This window comes from Procambarus clarkii, chromosome 36, assembly GCF_040958095.1.
Source record: "Procambarus clarkii isolate CNS0578487 chromosome 36, FALCON_Pclarkii_2.0, whole genome shotgun sequence".
Classification (NCBI taxonomy): Eukaryota; Metazoa; Arthropoda; class Malacostraca; order Decapoda; family Cambaridae; genus Procambarus; species Procambarus clarkii.
Window position 1 is genome coordinate 4,658,044 of NC_091185.1, and position 17,858 is coordinate 4,675,901.

The following is a 17,858-nucleotide window of genomic DNA, read 5'->3' on the forward strand; positions in this document are numbered from 1 at the left end:
TGCGTAAGTCTTGCATTTTCCTGCTGCTGTTACCAAATTAAACTAGTTCTCGTTTTTGCTAATTGACCAGAAATAATGAATACTCCTTAAAAAATATCAGTATTTGGAATATGTGTATATAGGCCTGCTTGGTTATTTGTAATGCCTGTAAGGTGATTTCTGGGGATATGTGGTTAGGTGTGGTTCTGGGGATATGTGGTTAGGTTCTGGGGATATGTGGTTAGGTGATAGTGGCGTCAGTTGGTATTTGTTCATCCGTGGAACAATAATTATATGTGTATATAGGCCTGCTTGGTTATTTGTAATGCCTGTAAGGTGATTTCTGGGGATATGTGGTTGAGTGACAGTTGCATCAGTTGGTATTTGTTCATCCGTGGAACAATTTTCAGCCGTATAATTTCCATGTCATTGGTCCCGCGACCTTTATCTGTGTGAGCGTCTGGTCTTGTACTCCAAGGACTCGTGTGTCCTTGTGGCAGGCGCAACCAGTCACTCCTCCTCCTAAGGTCTCCCAACGTCCTTCCTAAGGTCTTCACCATAGATAGAGCCCCGTAGGCTCAGGAACCTGTACACCAGTTGATTGACGGTTGAGAGGCGGGACCAAAGAGCCAGAGCTCAACCCCCGCAAGTACAAATAGGCTAGTACCATAGGCTACGTTTTCGTGATCTTTGCTGGTCAAGTAAGCAGAGGGGCGCTCCTTTCTGACCCAAGGTCTCAAACCTTATGCAGGCGATGAGTCACAATAACGTGACTGAAGTATGTTGACCAGACCACACACTAGAAGGTGAAGGGACGACGACGTTTCGGTCCGTCCTGGACCATTCTCAAGTCATTCTCAAGTCGACAATCTACTTGAGAATGGTCTAGGACGGATCGAAACGTTGTCGTCCCTTCACCTTCTAGTGTGTGGTCTGGTCAACATACGTCTAAAACCTTCTTGTATATCTAAATAAATAAAAAAAACAAATACAAAAATGATGGGAAGGAGTTGTGTATGCCTCAGCTGGTGGTGGCTATACAGCATCCACCAGCTCCCAGGACATCTCCCGTCAAGGCCTCCAGTCAATCTTCACACATTCTTGAAGAATATAATAAAGAACAAATCCACAGGAGCCTTGGCGAGGGTTCGAACCTATGTGCTGAGTGCTTGCATTGTTTCCCCATACTTCTCCTTCCCCCCCTCCCCCCCCCCGGTCCCATCCCAAGTCCTCCTGATCTCCATCGAATGATATATAGTCGTAATGGCTTGGCGCTTTCTCCTCATAGGGATTCTGTAGAAGGCAAGGGAACTATCAGAGGGCTTTGGGCATTGTCCCTAGTGGAATCCCAGGTTGCATTGCTTTTGACCATGTCGTGGCGTAGTGGTCTAGAACGTGTGCTTGGATTCGAACCCTCCTAAAGGCTCCTACGGATTTTCTCATTGATACATCACGCCAACGTGATCCCATTGCGCATGATAGGATGGTAATTGCATCAAAATGGACGTAATTACTTACTTTAAGAGAACGAGTTGAATCATGGGACCAGGTGATCAACCAGGTATCAACCAGGTATCAACCAGGTATTAACCAGGTATTAACCAGGTGGGGTAGTGAATAACAGGAAGTCAGGTGAGGGGGGTATAGGATAGGTGACCCTAGTTGAACACCCTCTTCCCCATTCCTGTCTCATGGGCTCACCATAGCCCGTGCTACTGAAACTGTAGCGCAGTATGGAGGTTACTGAACTGTCCTGGTACACATGTTACAGCTGACGTATGTACCACCTACTTTAGATGCAAATAGACCTCCTGCGTCATCCACTTCTGACTGATACATTATTGCTCATACATTAAGGTATGAGTTAAATTAAACCTCGGGTTTATTTAACATTAATACAACCATTAACTTGTTGAGGAGAGATTGTACACGGTGATGATTGTGGGGAGGAACGTCGGGGTATTGTTTCAGATGACTGCTTATTCTTGCTGATTGTTAACACAATACACCTAATTCGTGGATGACTGTACTCCACCAGGGCCCATATGACTGTACTCCACCAAGGGCCCATATGACTGTACTCCACCAGGGCCCATATGACTGTACTCCACCAGGGCCCATATGACTGTACTCCACCAGGGCCCATATGACTGTACTCCACCAAGGGCCCATATGACTGTACTCCACCAGGGCCCATATGACTGTACTCCACCAGGGGCCCATATGACTGTACTCCACCAGGGCCCATACGACTGTACTCCACCAGGGCCATATGACTGTACGCCACCAGGGCCCATATGACTGTACTCCACCAGGGCCCATATGACTATACGCCACCAGGGCCCATATGACTGTACTCCACCAGGGCCCATATGACTGTACTCCACCAGGGCCCATATGACTGTACTCCACCAGGGCCCATATGACTGTACTCCACCAGGGCCCATATGACTGTACTCCACCAGGGCCCATATGACTGTACTCCACCAGAGGCCCATATGACTGTACTCCACCAGGGCCCATATGACTGTACTCTACCAGGGCCCATATGACTGTACTCCACCAGGGCCCATATGACTGTACTCCACCAGGGCCCATATGACTGTACTCCACCAGGGCCCATATGACTGTACTCCACCAGGGCCCATATGACTGTACTCCACCAGGGGCCCATATGACTGTACGCCACCAGGGCCCATATGACTGTACTCCACCAGGGGCCCATATGACTGTACGCCACCAGGGCCCATATGACTGTACTCCACCAGGGCCCATATGACTGTACTCCACCAGGGGCCCATATGACTGTACTCCACCAGGGCCCATATGACTGTACTCCACAAGGGCCCATATGACTGTACTCCACCAGGGGCCCATATGACTGTACTCCACCAGGGCCCATATGACTGTACTCCACCAGGGGCCCATATGACTGTACTCCACCAGGGGCCCATATGACTGTACTCCACCAGGGCCCATATGACTGTACTCCACCAGGGCCCATATGACTGTACTCCACCAGGGCCCATATGACTGTACTCCACCAGGGCCCATATGACTGTACTCCACCAGGGGCCCATATGACTGTACTCCACCAGGGCCCATATGACTGTACTCCACCAGGGCCCATATGACTGTACTCCACCAGGGGCCCATATGACTGTACTCCACCAGGGCCCATATGACTGTACGCCACCAAGACCCATATGACTGTACTCCACCAGGGCCCATATGACTGTACTCCACCAGGGCCCATATGACTGTACTCCACCAGGGCCCATATGACTGTACTCCACCAGGGCCCATATGACTGTACTCCACCAGGGCCCATATGACTGTACTCCACCAGGGGCCCATATGACTGTACTCCACCAGGGCCCATATGACTGTACTCCACCAGGGCCCATATGACTGTACTCCACCAGGGGGCCTCTGGGGCATTTAGTAGGAAGTTGACTACATTAATATTACACTAGTACAGGGACTGTACCTTCCATTCTGCTGAGAGAAGGACACTACCTGCCCAACCCCTTCCATAAAGATATGTTGCGTCTGGCAAGGAAGCGGATGGGTGACCGGTGAAGGCTGAAGAACTGGTGAGGGAGACGGGCCCATCAGGGAAGGGGGGGCAGTGAAACGTTATTGCCTGAGCAAATCCGCAAGGGCCGTGATGAGGGTTCGAACCTGCATCAGGGATGATCCCAGACGCGCCTTAGTCTGGGCCATGGCTGGGGTCAGTCAGTCACTTCTTGTGGCCAGTACGACAAGAGCTGCGTAACGTGAGAGTTATTCCACGGTTATTCAAACCACCGGGATTCGAACCCGCTCACTTGGTACTTGGTTTGACTGGGTCGTGGCGAGGTGGTCTAGGGCGCTAGCCTGGGAGTAAGTACCAAGGGTTCGAATTCTCCTCAGAGCTCCTAATGATATTCTCATTAATCCATCACGTTAATGTGACTTCATTGTACATTATCATCACTGAAATGTCTCTTTCGTACACACCTCTATTTTGTACCCCAGGACGCAGCAAAGAAATTTGCCATTAATTTATCCATTTTGTGTGAGCAATATGGAGGAGCAGTATAGATGTCGTCCTCAAGTGTGACATACGGCCCTCGAAGGGTACGCTCCAGCATGCTCTCCTTCCATTCTCGCCATTCATGCTCGATAAATGCGTTTCGTAATTGCCTAACATTGGAAAAGCTGCCAGACCTTGGTTTTACTTCTGGTTGAATATCTGCTAACAAAAGGAGGGGCGAGTCATGCCTTCCAGCAAGTATAAAATTGAGGTGAACGGGCGAGGCGGCGGCCGTCATGAAGATAGGTGGCCTGGCTCTGTGCTAAGGTTGACTGCGAGCCACTTGAAATATCATCATTTTATATGAGGGGTCACTAAGATGCTGCTTGCCTGACCTATCTCTTGAGCCGCAGAGAGCGCGCACATCCGTATCTCACAATATTTACATTATTTTTATTGATCATATATACATTTTTAGATATAAACTTGTTATAAGAACAGTTGCAGACCTGTGACGCAAGATGGACCGTGCAACATCGCTCTAGCAAGCCGCATGAATACGTGATGTGTTTCTTCGTCAAACTCAGAAGCTCCGAGGCTCCCAGCTACCACCGACTGACCTGTAGTATGATAGCCACATGCTTTTCACTTTTGTTTGCCTTTAAACAGTGTTGGGTAGAGGACGGAGATGGTACTCGTGTGCTGCCACCAGCTACCATCTTTATTTGTCGTTACCCTTGTTCTTGGTCGGCATACGTGTGGCGTGTTCCGAGGACGGGGTCGAGGCAATGTTGTGATTGTGGCTCCCTGGCCTCCACTTTCTCCCTGGACGGTGTCCCCTGGAGGCCAGTCCCTCCCCGGACGGTGATCCCTGGAGGCCAGTCCCTCCCCGGACAGTGACCCCTAGAGGCCAGGCCCTCCCTGGACGGTGTCCCCTGGAGGCCAGTCCCTCCCCGGACGGTGATCCCTGGAGGCCAGGCCCTCCCTGGACGGTGACCCCTGGAGGCTAGTCCCTCCCCGGACAGTGACCCCTAGAGGCCAGGCCCTCCCTGGACGGTGTCCCCTGGAGGCCAGTCCCTCCCCGGACGGTGATCCCTGGAGGCCAGGCCCTCCCTGGACGGTGACCCCTGGAGGCCAGTCCCTCCCTGGACGGTGACCCCTGGAGGCCAGGCCCTCCCTGGACGGTGTCCCCTGGAGGCCAGGCCCTCCCTGGACGGTGACCCCTGGAGGCCAGTCCCTCCCTGGACGGTGTCCCCTGGAGGCCAGGCCCTCCCTGGACGGTGACCCCTGGAGGCCAGTCCCTCCCTGGACGGTGTCCCCTGGAGGCCAGGCCCTCCCTGGACGGTGTCCCCTGGAGGCCAGGCCCTCCCTGGACGGTGTCCCCTGGAGGCCAGGCCCTCCCCGGACGGTGTCCCCTGGAGGCCAGGCCCTCCCCGGACGGTGTCCCCTGGAGGCCAGGCCCTCCCTGGACGGTGTCCCCTGGAGGCCAGGCCCTCCCCGGACGGTGTCCCCTGGAGGCCAGGCCCTTCCCGGACGGTGTCCCCTGGAGGCCAGGCCCTCCCTGGACGGTGTCCCCTGGAGGCCAGTCCCTCCCTGGACGGTGACCCCTGGAGGCCAGGCCCTCCCTGGACGGTGTCCCCTGGAGGCCAGGCCCTCCCTGGACGGTGTCCCCTGGAGGCCAGGCCCTCCCTGGACGGTGACCCCTGGAGGCCAGGCCCTCCCTGGACGGTGACCCCTGGAGGCCAGGCCCTCCCTGGACGGTGACCCCTGGAGGCCAGGCCCTCCCTGGACGGTGACCCCTGGAGGCCAGGCCCTCCCCGGACGGTGTCCCCTGGAGGCCAGGCCCTCCCCGGACGGTGTCCCCTGGAGGCCAGGCCCTCCCTGGACAGTGACCCCTGGAGGCCAGGCCCTCCCTGGACGGTGACCCCTGGAGGCCAGGCCCTCCCTGGACGGTGACTCCTGGAGGCCAGGCCCTCCCTGGACGGTGACCCCTGGAGGCCAGGCCCTCCCTGGACGGTGTCCCCTGGAGGCCAGGCCCTCCCCGGACGGTGTCCCCTGGAGGCCAGTCAGGCATAGTAACCTTTGAGGTGGTTGATGGTTCAAACCCCCCGTGGCACTGCCCCTCTCGTGCCTGTCTCCCGGCGGAGACCAGGAGTGAAAGTCCCTGCTAAGCGGCATGGTGAGTCGCGCGTCATGTCGGCGCGCAGGGACGAAAGTGACGGCTGGTCTTAACTGTACATTGACCGGTTAGTTCGCTGCACTGCACGCTCTCTCGCCTTCCCTCTCGCTGTTTGTCTTTCTATCTCATCTGTTCCTCATGTTGACCAGACCACACACTAGAAGGGACGACGACGTTTCGGTCCGTCCTGGACCATTCTCAAGTCGAATGTGAATACTCATCGCCTCTTGTTTCTCATCTTTTTCCTCTCTTTGGAAGAGGAGCCCAACCACTTACGCTGGACGGTAGAGCGATAGTCTCGCTTCATGCAGGTCGGTGTTCAATTCCCGACCGTCTCAAAGTAGTTGGGCACCATTCCTTCCCTCCCTCCACCCCGGTCCCATCCCAAATCGTTATCCTGACCCCTTCCCAGTGCTAAATAATGGTAATGGCTTGGCGCTTTGCCCCCTGATAGTACCCTTCCCTGGTCTGTCTAAGGAGGAGAGCGAGTATAACTCCCTCAGGTGAGGACATTGCAACACTTCACTTTACAAACGGCTGAGCACATCTGTCTGACTTCTATCTTTATGTGTTCTGCTTGTTGTAAAGTCTTAAGTGGATGCCTTCCACTTAAGACTTAATCCTTAAGACTTCCACTTAAGATTCATCCTTCATGCCACCTACCCCCTTTTTGGTTGAGGGGGGGGGTGGCATAGGCGAGACGCCGCGAGGAAGCACATTACGGGTTATTCATGCCCGTGCCACCTCTTGGGTGGTTTAATCTTCATCAATCAACTAATCAAGAAGCACAGCGTCAGAAGCCCCGCTTGCTTGCTTCCAGAGCAGCGCTCACAGCGGTCCAGCTGTTGCGGATGTCTTAACTAAGGTGTTTACAGCCGTGCTGGCCTAGATATTGTGTGTGTGTGTGTGTGTGTGTGTGTGTGTGTGTGTGTGTGTGTGTGTGGGTGGGTGTGTGTGTGTGTGTGTGTGTGTGTGTGTGTGTGGGTGGGTGTGTGTGTGTGTGTGTGTGTGTGTGTGTGTGTGTGGGTGGGTGTGTGTGTGTGTGTGTGTGTGTGTGTGTGTGTGAGTGCGGGGGGTATTTTCTCAACTCACTATTTTAACATTCTGCGAATCTGGGGTGTTTTTGAGGTGTGTTTTGTTTTTATAGCTCGTGTAGGGATTTTTGGCTCCATATATATATATATATATATATATATATATATATATATATATATATATATATATATATATATATATATATATATATATAACTGAAAACTCACACCCCAGAAGTGACTCGAACCCATACTCCCAGGAGCAACGCAACTGGTATGTACAAGACGCCTTAATCCACTTGACCATCACGACCGGACATAACAACACAAGCCATTCAGGCTTGTTCGCATATATATATATATATATAATATATGTGTCGTACCTAGTAGCCAGAACGCACTTCTCTGCCTACTGTGCAAGGCCCGATTTGCCTAATAAGCCAAGTTTTCATGAATTAATTTTTTTTCGACGACCTAACCTACCTAACCTAACCTAACCTAACTTTTTCGGCTACCTAACCTAACCTAACCTATAAAGATAGATTAGGTTAGGTTAGGTAAGGTTGGTTAGGTTTGGTCATATATCTATGCTAATTTTAACTCCAATAAAAAAAATTGACCTCATACATAATGAAATGGGTAGCTTTATCATTTCATAAGAAAAAAATTTGAAAAAATATATTAATTCAGGAAAACTTGGTTTATTAGGCAAATCGAGCCTTGCATAGTAGGCTGAGAAGTGCGTTCTGGCTACTAGGTACGACATATATATATATATATATATATATATATATATATATATATATATATATATATATATATATATATATATATATATATATATAAAATATGGAGACACGTGTAGTAATTCATGTGGAAACTATTTTGGCGTGTTTATTGGCTGGTGAAGAAGGAGCAGTGCTTGACGTGTCACCCATGTAGGTCATGCAGAAAGGTTGAACACACCTTGAAAAGGAAGTCACGTGAAACTCATCTTGGGGGAGTTTTGGCCGCCCTGTGCGGTATAGAGACTGCTGTGGGCCACTTCTTGGGGGCTCACTTGTGCTGTAGAACACTGCTAATATACTTTAAACTATGTAACTAGTTTCACAAGATTCTCATTGGCTTAGTTAAATGATATTTTTTAGATGCGGGGGTTCGGTTCCTAAGGCCGTTATGTACTCACCTAGTTGTGCTTGCGGGGGGGTTGAGCTTTGGCTCTTTGGTCCCGCCTCGCCTCTGTTACAAAGGCCATAGAAGGTGCGACTGAGATGTAGGGAGCCAAAGACAATAGAGAGAGACAAGGCAGGTAAATAATGCAGGGTGGAAGGGGGTTCATTCAGAAGACAAGGGGGAGAGAGGTGGCTGGCACAGGGAGTGTGAGCAGGTTATATGAGCTTGCGACACCATGTCTGGCAGCCTGCCGGACGGGGGGCGGCGCCCACCAACACTTCTCACACACTAACGAGGAAGGGGAAGGTGGGGGTGGGGGGGGGAGGGAGGGAGGGGTAGAGGGGAAAGGACAACACGAAAAGTGGAGTGAAAAAACAGGACATTGAGAGCGGAAGGACGGATATAGAGGGGCAATAAGAGCAGATATGTAACGACTTAGCAATGTTTCTGTTTAGTTCAGGGCAGGTGATCTTTGAGAGATTGGGGGCAAGGTAGATAAACCCCGTCCACTGAAATAGGAATTAGTGTAACCCCCCTCCACACCCCCCCAGCCCCACATACAATTGGTTGAGAGCGGGACCAAAGAGCCAGAGCTCAACCCCCGCAAGCGCAGCTAGGTGAGTAAACACACCACCACCTCTCACATTATAGTAAAGAGAACTTGATAAACACTTCCAAAGGATACCTGATCAACTGAACTGTGGTTCATACCCGTGATTCTCATCCGAACTGTGAGTCCTGGGCTCACAGCCATCACCATAGCCTAAGGACACCCCCCTCCCCGTGTCCAACATGTCGACTACAGGTCCATTCTGCTGGATTCGAACCCGCCTGAGTTAGGAAAGGTGTGGGCACGCCCTGGCCGACCACCAGGTGGTACTGGGAGACTACGCGCGTTCCTCCCGCCAACTGACATTTCAGATACTGTTAGTCCGCACACCGGCCAGTCTTGTGTCGCGAAGGTTAAAGGTTGCGTTGAACTTTCTACGGCATTATCTGCATGACATGTGAGCTTTTTCTTCTTCTTTTTTCTTGGGAATAATGGCGTTTCTGAGACTGTAGGCGTTTCTGAGACTGTAGGCGTTTCTGAGACTGTAGGCGTTTCTGAGACTGTTGGCGAAGCCTGGCCTCGGGCTGGGCTTGGGGAGTATGAGAACACCCAGAACCCCATCAACCAGGAGTTTTCTAAGACGACTTGGACCTGCGGGCCGCTCCAAGCAACGGCCTCTTGGACCAAGCTCTCACAAGTCAAGCCTAGCCTCAGGCCGGGCAGCCGCTAAGGTTCTTAAAATGAACTGTTGAGTCGTTGCGTCCTCCTAAGTCTCCCAACGTCAAGAAATTGTCGTGCTAAAGTGCCCTTAGCCTTACCTACCAGAGGACCCAAAACAGAAAACGGGACAGTATGTCAATTTTCAGTCTTAGGTGGTGTATACGTCAAAATGCGACGTGGTATTAGGAGGACGGGTTTGTTTAGCTTGCTAATCTGCGAGGCACAAGAGGTCCGTTGGTCACAGCAACCTGTCCTCTTACAAAGAACGTCGCGAAAGTGACGAACTGCCCCATTTTCTGTTTTAGGTCCTCTGATAGGTTAGGATAAGAGCACTTTTAATAGACCTTTTTCTTGACATTGGGAAACCTTAGGAGGACGGTCTGATCACAAGTTATTCTCATCCACAATTATATATTTTACATATCATTATAGTTTGTAATTTGGAGTATATGTAATAACAATTATGTGTGACTACTGAGTATTAGATCACAGGAAAAAAGTGCCAAATGTGTTTACCTTTACCACATTGGGGTTTTTAAGAGAACAAAGGTTCTCTTTTTTTTTGTTCTCGAAGAACAAAATTTAACCAGTGTGATGCCAGACATCAACATGTCTGGGCTGTGCAACAACCGGGCTGTGGTGGGTATGTGGGCCGCTCCAAGCAACAGCCTGGTGGACCAAACTCTCTCAAGTCAAGCCTGGCCTTGGGCCGGGCTTGGGGAGTAGAAGAACTCTCAGAACCCCATCAAGCAGGTATCAACCAGGTATGTCCGTGGCTGTTGTATCTAACGAGATACAACAAAAATCATACAGTAGACTGGCCGGTGAGAAACCTCGCTCGCCTTGACCGTTCCAACCCCCCCCCCCTCATCATTATACAACAGACACAGCTGCATTATACAATCCTTAGGGGCTCATAGATGTAGAACACTTCCTCTGCGATCCTCATTACTATTATATAGACTCTAGAAGCCAATCTGAGATCTCGTATTACAGACACTTGGTACACAAACCCAATTTCAAGATTTAAAATTGAAAATATGACGGGGTCCCCCCTTCCCCTTCACCCTCTCGTCACATATTGACTCTCACCATCGTCACAGGGCAAACGGGCTCACCTTAGCCCGTGCTACTTGCAGGTTCTTGTTGCCAGTAGCTGAGTCCTTCACAGCAGCCCCGCCCACGTGGCCAAAGTGAACTATTTCGCCACATCTACACCATTCACCATTCCATTATTTTGTTTACAGGCTTCCTGAATGTCGCTTTTCTGTTGTTATTATTAGTAGTAGTAACAAAGGAGGAATGGGAAGGGGGTGGGGTTGTACTGGGGTTGTACTCTGGGGTTAATTGACGTCAGAGCTGTGAAGGTGAACAGGTGAAGGCAGTTAGGTCCATTTTCCACAACTCCCAAACCAGTACCTCATACCTGGTGTATAGATTGATTGATTGATAAAGATTAAGCCACCTAAAAGGTGGCACGGGCATGAATAGCCCGTAAGTGGTGGCCCTTTTGAGCCATTACCAGTATCAAGAGCTGATACTGGAGATCTGTGGAGGTGCGACTGCACCCTTCGTGACGGGAGATGTCTCCCGTCCCTGGTGTATAGCACAGGTATATTCCATATACTCCCCCCCCCCCACCCCTCTACTCATCATAAGTCAGGTACCTCCCTCCCTTATACCCTCCCCTACCTTCCTATACACTTCACTTAACTCATCCATTCCTCACTAGTTACTCAAGCTCTAATTACTGCCTCGCTGCCGGGCATGCTAAAGTAGGTTTGGTGCCAGGTCAAGCGTACAGTAACTACCAAGTTCAACCATCACTTGTTGCTGGTGTGTAAAGTGTGTCTCACTCACCAACATGTAGGCCAGATTAACGACCATTTGGCCTTGATGAGGACGGGCTGTTGGGGATGAGTAGATGATTAACGAATTCATCAACATTACCACTGTAACAATGACTCAAATGTATCAACAAACAGCATTTTTTTTTTTAATTGTGTCATCTGATTTGTGATGTTATCACAGGCTCGTCGAGGTTTTTTGCTTGGTTAAATGTGTGCGTGGATTGCCTTGGTAGATATGTTATCTGTGCTCAGCCATGATAAAAGTGATATCTGTAGATAGCCTGGCTAATTATGCTATCATAGTATTGAGTACAAGCGGCGTGGAGCCGTTGTGTTCGCTGGCTGGGTGCTTGTGGAGGGTTATCTTGGCCAGACTTGTGTTAAGGCTTGCCTTGCTCTTCCCTTTCAATGATTCCCAGGATCAACATCTCCGCGGCCCGGTCTCTGACCAGGCCCTCCTGGTTAATGGTCTGGTGAATCACAGCCTGGTTGGTCAGGTATCCATTGAGGGGTGTTTTATCAAGTTCTCTTTTGAATACTGTAAGAGGTCGGCTTCCTTTTGGGTAGAGGAGGAGCGGTGAAACGTTTTGGGCCTCTGATGTTGACACAGTTCTCTCTCAGTGTACCTATTGAACCTCTGCTTTTTAGTGGGGGTCTATTCTGCACATCCTGCCATGTCTCCTGGTGCTATGCGCTGCTATTTCTGGGTGCAGATTTGGAACCAATCCTAGTATTTTTCACGAGTGTAAATTATTATGTATCTCCCGCCTGCGTTCTAGGGAATACAGATTTAAAAATTGTAAGTGGACCCCAATAATCTACTCCACAAACCAGGTCCCGAGTAGATCCAGGACTCTATCGAGTAGAATCAGGACTTGGGGCCAGGCTTGGGGGAGTAGAACAACTCCCTGAAGCCCATCCCCAGGTACAATCCAGGGTGTCAAATGCTTAGGTAAATGCTATTTAGTTTTTGGAGTTAGAGAAGGGGAAATGGAAGGGGTATCATGTGGAAGTTGTAGTGAATATGGAAGGGAAAGGGTGAGAAAGATGTCAAAAATTGCGGAAGAGGAACGTCTGGATTGTGGGAAGGTGGTCTGGGACAGATAAATTGAAATGTGGAGGGGAGGGAAGGAAATTATCGGGGGGGAAGCGCCAAGCCATTACGACTATATAGCACTGGAAAAGGGTCAGGATTTAGGATGGGACGGGGGGAAGGAATGGTGCCCAACCACTTAAACGGTCGGGGATTGAACACCGACCTGCGTGAAGCGAGACGGTCGCTCTACCGACCATCCCAAGTGATTGGACAGTGTGGAGGGAAGCCTACTCAAATCTATAGACGAGCTCCGGGAGCTAAAGCCCAACCTTCATATAAATACAATTGTATGTTGAAAATCAATATTAAACACGTTGCAAATCACTCGTAAGATATTGTAAATCAACGCTGCACTATTGCTGCAAGGCAATTCTGCAAAAATAAATGCATTTATGTGGCACATTTCTCACTAGTAGGCCTATAAGGAGAGGGGAAAAACATTGAGAACAAGGAATAGGCATAACGGTTGGACGTACATTGGTATCTATCTATATATAGATAGTGATGGTTGCACTATCTATATATAGGACCCGGGATAGATTTTTGGGTTGCCTGTGAGCGATCCATCTCTAGTTATTAACCTTGAAATGTCTCTCGTAATAAATATTATACCATGTCTAGTTATAAATGCTGAGCCACATGTCTAGCTATAAATGCTGAGCCACATGTCTAGTTATAAATGCTGAGCCACATGTCTAGTTATAAATGCTGAGCCACATGTCTAGTTATAAATGCTGAGCCACATGTCTAGTTATAAATGCTGAGCCACATGTCTAGTTATAAATGCTGAGCCGCATGTCTAGTTATAAATGCTGAGCCGCATGTCTAGTTATAAATGCTGAGCCACATGTCTAGTTATAAATGCTGAGCCACATGTCTAGTTATAAATGCTGAGCCGCATGTCTAGTTATAAATGCAGAGCCACATGTCTAGTTATAAATGCTGAGCCACATGTCTAGTTATAAATGCTGAGCCGCATGTCTAGCTATAAATGCTGAGCCACATGTCTAGTTATAAATGCTGAGCCACATGTCTAGTTATAAATGCTGAGCCGCATGTCTAGTTATAAATGCTGAGCCGCATGTCTAGTTATAAATGCTGAGCCGCATGTCTAGTTATAAATGCTGAGCCGCATGTCTAGTTATAAATGCTGAGCCGCATGTCTAGTTATAAATGCTGAGCCGCATGTCTAGTTATAAATGCTGAGCCACATGTCTAGTTATAAATGTTTTTCCAGCAGAGGGATTGGCTGTGAAGCAGAGGGGGGTGGGGTGGGGGGGTAAGGGGCTGAAGTATTTGTAGTGGATGGTTAAATATACTTTGTAGTTTCGCAAGTGGAGTTCTCTTTCTCCCATGACGTGAGGTTGTGAGACAGGGGCGTCTTCTGGCCTGATGTGTGTGTGTGTGTTGTTGGTCCCACGTGATGTTGGGGGGTGGGGGAGGTTGTAAATAGGTTGAGACGTTGTGATTGGCTGAGAAGTGTGGGTGGAGGGAGGATGGGGAGCGGTGAGTGGATAGCGGGGAAGGTGTGGCTGCCGATGGAGCGCTGTGGTTGGTCGGGGAGTGAGTAGGTGTGTCGTGACGCAGGGGGTAGAGTGAGGCAAGAGAGGGAGGGGAGGGGGGATTGGGGTGGGGGGGGTGGGGGTGGGGGGGGGGGAGTTTAGAGGTCATTTAGGTTACATTAAAAAGCTTGTGTGGAGGCAGTTGCTTGTACTCGACGTGAATTATAACATGTCGCTCAAATAAATTTTTATTCTCACCTGACACTTAATCATCGTCGGCTGTGTGTGTGTGTGTGTGTGTGTGTGTGTGTGTGTGTGTGTGTGTGTGTGTGTGTGTGTGTGTGTGTGTGTGTGTGTGTGTATACTCACCTAGTTGTACTCACCTAGTTGTACTCACCTAGTTGTACTCACCTAGTTGTGCTTGCGGGGGTTGAGCTCTGGCTCTTTGGTCCCGCCTCTCAACTGTCAATCAACAGGTGTACAGGTTCCTGAGCCTATTGGGCTCTATCATATCTACACTTGAAACTGTGTATGGAGTCAGCCTCCACCACATCACTTCCTAATGCATTCCATTTGTCAACCACTCTGACACTAAAAAAGTTCTTTCTAATATCTCTGTGGCTCATTTGGGCACTCAGTTTCCACCTGTGTCCCCTAGTGCGTGTGCCCCTTGTGTTAAACAGCCTGTCTTTATCTACCCTGTCAATTCCCTTGAGTGGGTGTGTGTGTGTGTGTGTGTGTGTGTGTGTGTGTGTGTGTGTGTGTGTGTGTGTGTGTGTGTGTGTGTGTGTGTGTGTGCTCACCTAGTAATGCTTGCAACTGCTCTTCAAACTCCACCTTTTGACCATCATTAGTTCAATGCAGTGACTCATTTCCCTCGTTTTTTCTCATCTCTACATTTACAACCGTCTTGAAATGGCTTTGACAAGTGCCTCATTTAGTCCGTTGCACTTATTTACGACACTGAGACTGAAAACAAAATATTTCTGGCATCTCTGCACTTGTGCGCGCTACTTTCCTGCTGCCAACAGTTCAATTGCTGCTTTTATATTGTTGTGGTAAATTAGTTGGTTAGGTCTTGCCTGTGATTGGTTGATAATTCCCTGCTGCTGGTAGTGACGACAATATCCCTCACTAGTGTTATCCAGGTTATCTTGAGATGTTTTCAGCGCTTATTGTCCCCGCGGCCCGGTCCTCGAACAGGCCTCTTCTTTTGTTACACATCCCCAGGAAGCATGCCTTAGCAGCTGTCTAACTCACAGGTACCTATTTACTGCTAGGTGAACAGGGCGAAAGAAACTGTGCCCATGTGTTTCCGGCTCCGCCGGGGATCGAACCCGGAACCCTAGGACTACGAATCCCGAGCGCTGTCCACTCAGCCGTCAGGCCCACCAGAACATCCATGCTAGAGCTTTTTTTTAATCACTTCACAGTGTTGAAAGTAACCTATTGTATGAGGAAGCCTGTAAGTGTAATCGGTGAAGGGCTTCAGGGGTTGGGGGGGGAGGTTTCAGAGGCTGGGGTTTCAAGAGCTGCTAGTAAAGGTGTTGCACACACACACACACACACACACACACACACACACACACACACACACACACACACACACACACACACACATACACACACACACACACACACACACACACACACACACACATACACACACACACACACACACACACATACACACACATACATACACACACACACACACAAGCAAGCAAGCAAGCAGTTTCAAAGCGTTATACGACGAAGAGCACTGGGAAGACGGGACACCACGAGCGTAGCTCTCATCCTGTAACTACACTCAGGTAATTACTCACACACACTGTAGCCTTCGTCAGGTGTAGCTGTGTGCTACAAGACACTTGGGGGTGTTTCAGCCCCCAGCTGTTAAGATAAAGGAGTATAGAATTACACCTTTTTAGAATCGATTAAGGCAGCGTCTGGGATGCTCTCGGACGCAGGTTCGAATCCTCGTCACGACCCTTGTGGATTTGTTCAGAGGTGTAGAGCGCATGCCACCAAAGTTCATGACCCCAGCCCTAGATGGATGGTGAGTATAATTGACAGGTCCCAGAATACGAATCACGCGTCATCAAAACTGGGTTACCTGTCGCATTACTGAGCATGTAGCCAACACGGGATTAGCCAATCTTATTTTCAGCGGCGAATTCTTTTTAAAAATGTTTAGATAACGCAAGTAACAATTCCGCATTTTTTGTGTGTGATTTGTTTCCCATAAAATGTGCAGCAGTAACCCGGTGCTTTATCACGCTTTCATCATCCTTCATCTTTACGTCAGGCTGCGAGCAGCCGCGTCCAACAGCCTGGTTGATCAGTCTTAGCAACCAGCAACCAGGAGGCCTGGTCGACGACCGGGCCCCGGGGACGCTAAGCCCCGGAAGCACCTCAATGTAAGCTCCCCACGTTCGTGTTATAGATATCAGTTTCTATGTGATGTAAAAATATAGCCAGCTATATTAAGTTGTAATAATACTAATGCCGATTAACATTGAACAAATCCACAAGGGCCGTGACGAGGGTTCGAACCCACGTCCGAGAGGATCCCAGACGCGCCCTAATCGCTATTGTGATTTGTGTGTGTAATCCGATTAACATTTGCATTATTATATAATTATAATAATAAAGTAAAAATAATGAAACTATTTTGCCGTTCGCGTGCTCAAGGGGAGTTGCAAGATGTTCCTAGTCCTCATTGTTGACTTTTTTTTGTGGCTGGCGCCAAGTTTGAAGAGGTCGGGTCATGCCCCTCTGGCATAGTTCCAATGATGCAATACCATGTGATGCGCGCTTGGCAAGCCGGGGGGGTGTGCCATCTTTCGAGTTCAAACCGCATACGTGGCCCGTCTGGTGTGTGTGGTACAGTATATGAGACTTGCCGCGACAAAAGTCAGTGTTGGTTCCACACGTGGCCCGCCCAGACCAATAGTGTTCTTGCTCTCAAACACCCACCACGTCCTCTCGATTGTGTTAGGTTCACCGGAGCGCCTTCTACAGGAGGCATTACCTCGGGAACACCTTACCATCGAAGACATACTAACTCACAGAAGATTGATGAAGATTTACAACTGATTGAGGAAGATTAGGCCAGCCAAGAGGTGGCACAGGCATAGTGAATCACAGTTGAAGAACGTGTCTTACCAATAGGCTAAGATCAACCCTCCGTTTTGGCGGGAGATTGCTGGTTTGATTCAGGAGAGAGCAAATTGACCAGCCAAGTGAGTTTACCAATTATAGTGTTTGAAAAATTTAGGCCTTATCTTTCCTCATTGAATACCCTAGTCGGAAGTTTGTGATTAATGCTACTTTACGCAGATTACAGTGATTAGTAATAGCTAACAGAGTTCGTGAAGAGTTGTTGGTGATTAGGAAACAGCCGTGATACACTACACTACATTACACACAGAAATCACAATAGCGTGATGCATCAAATGAACAAATCCACAAGGGCCGTGATGAGGGTTCGAACCTACGTCAGAGAGGATCCCAGATCCGCCTTAATCGACTGAGCTACGACATGGACAAGAATTGCAACCGGGAAATCAACTTGACCTACCACGGATCATTAGCCGTGATAGTTTCAACACGTTTGGGATATACAGTATATCGTTCAAAATGCTGTATATATTCACACTAGCCAGCGCTTTATCCTAATGATTTCTTTAGTTTGTATATATTCTTTGTTTATGCCATGTTTCTATTTCAATAGACTTCTTTTAAGCGTGTCTCT

At 49.2% G+C, this 17,858-nt stretch overlaps 1 protein-coding gene across 10 annotated transcripts in view; it reads left to right on the top strand.

Annotated features, from left to right (window-relative positions):
* The window catches only part of LOC123756134 (UNC93-like protein MFSD11), a 69,475-nt gene that overhangs the window by 13,102 nt on the left and 38,515 nt on the right, over positions 1-17,858 (top strand). Inside the window, exon 1 of one of the 10 annotated variants that reach the window (XM_045739176.2) lies at positions 16,984-17,346. The exons of 8 other annotated variants lie outside the window; for them this stretch is intronic. The gene's annotated coding sequence lies outside the window, so the exon portion shown is untranslated. Of the gene's footprint in view, positions 1-16,983; positions 17,347-17,858 lie in introns of those variants that run through there. One more of the 10 variants, XM_069336494.1, reaches the window with a different exon arrangement.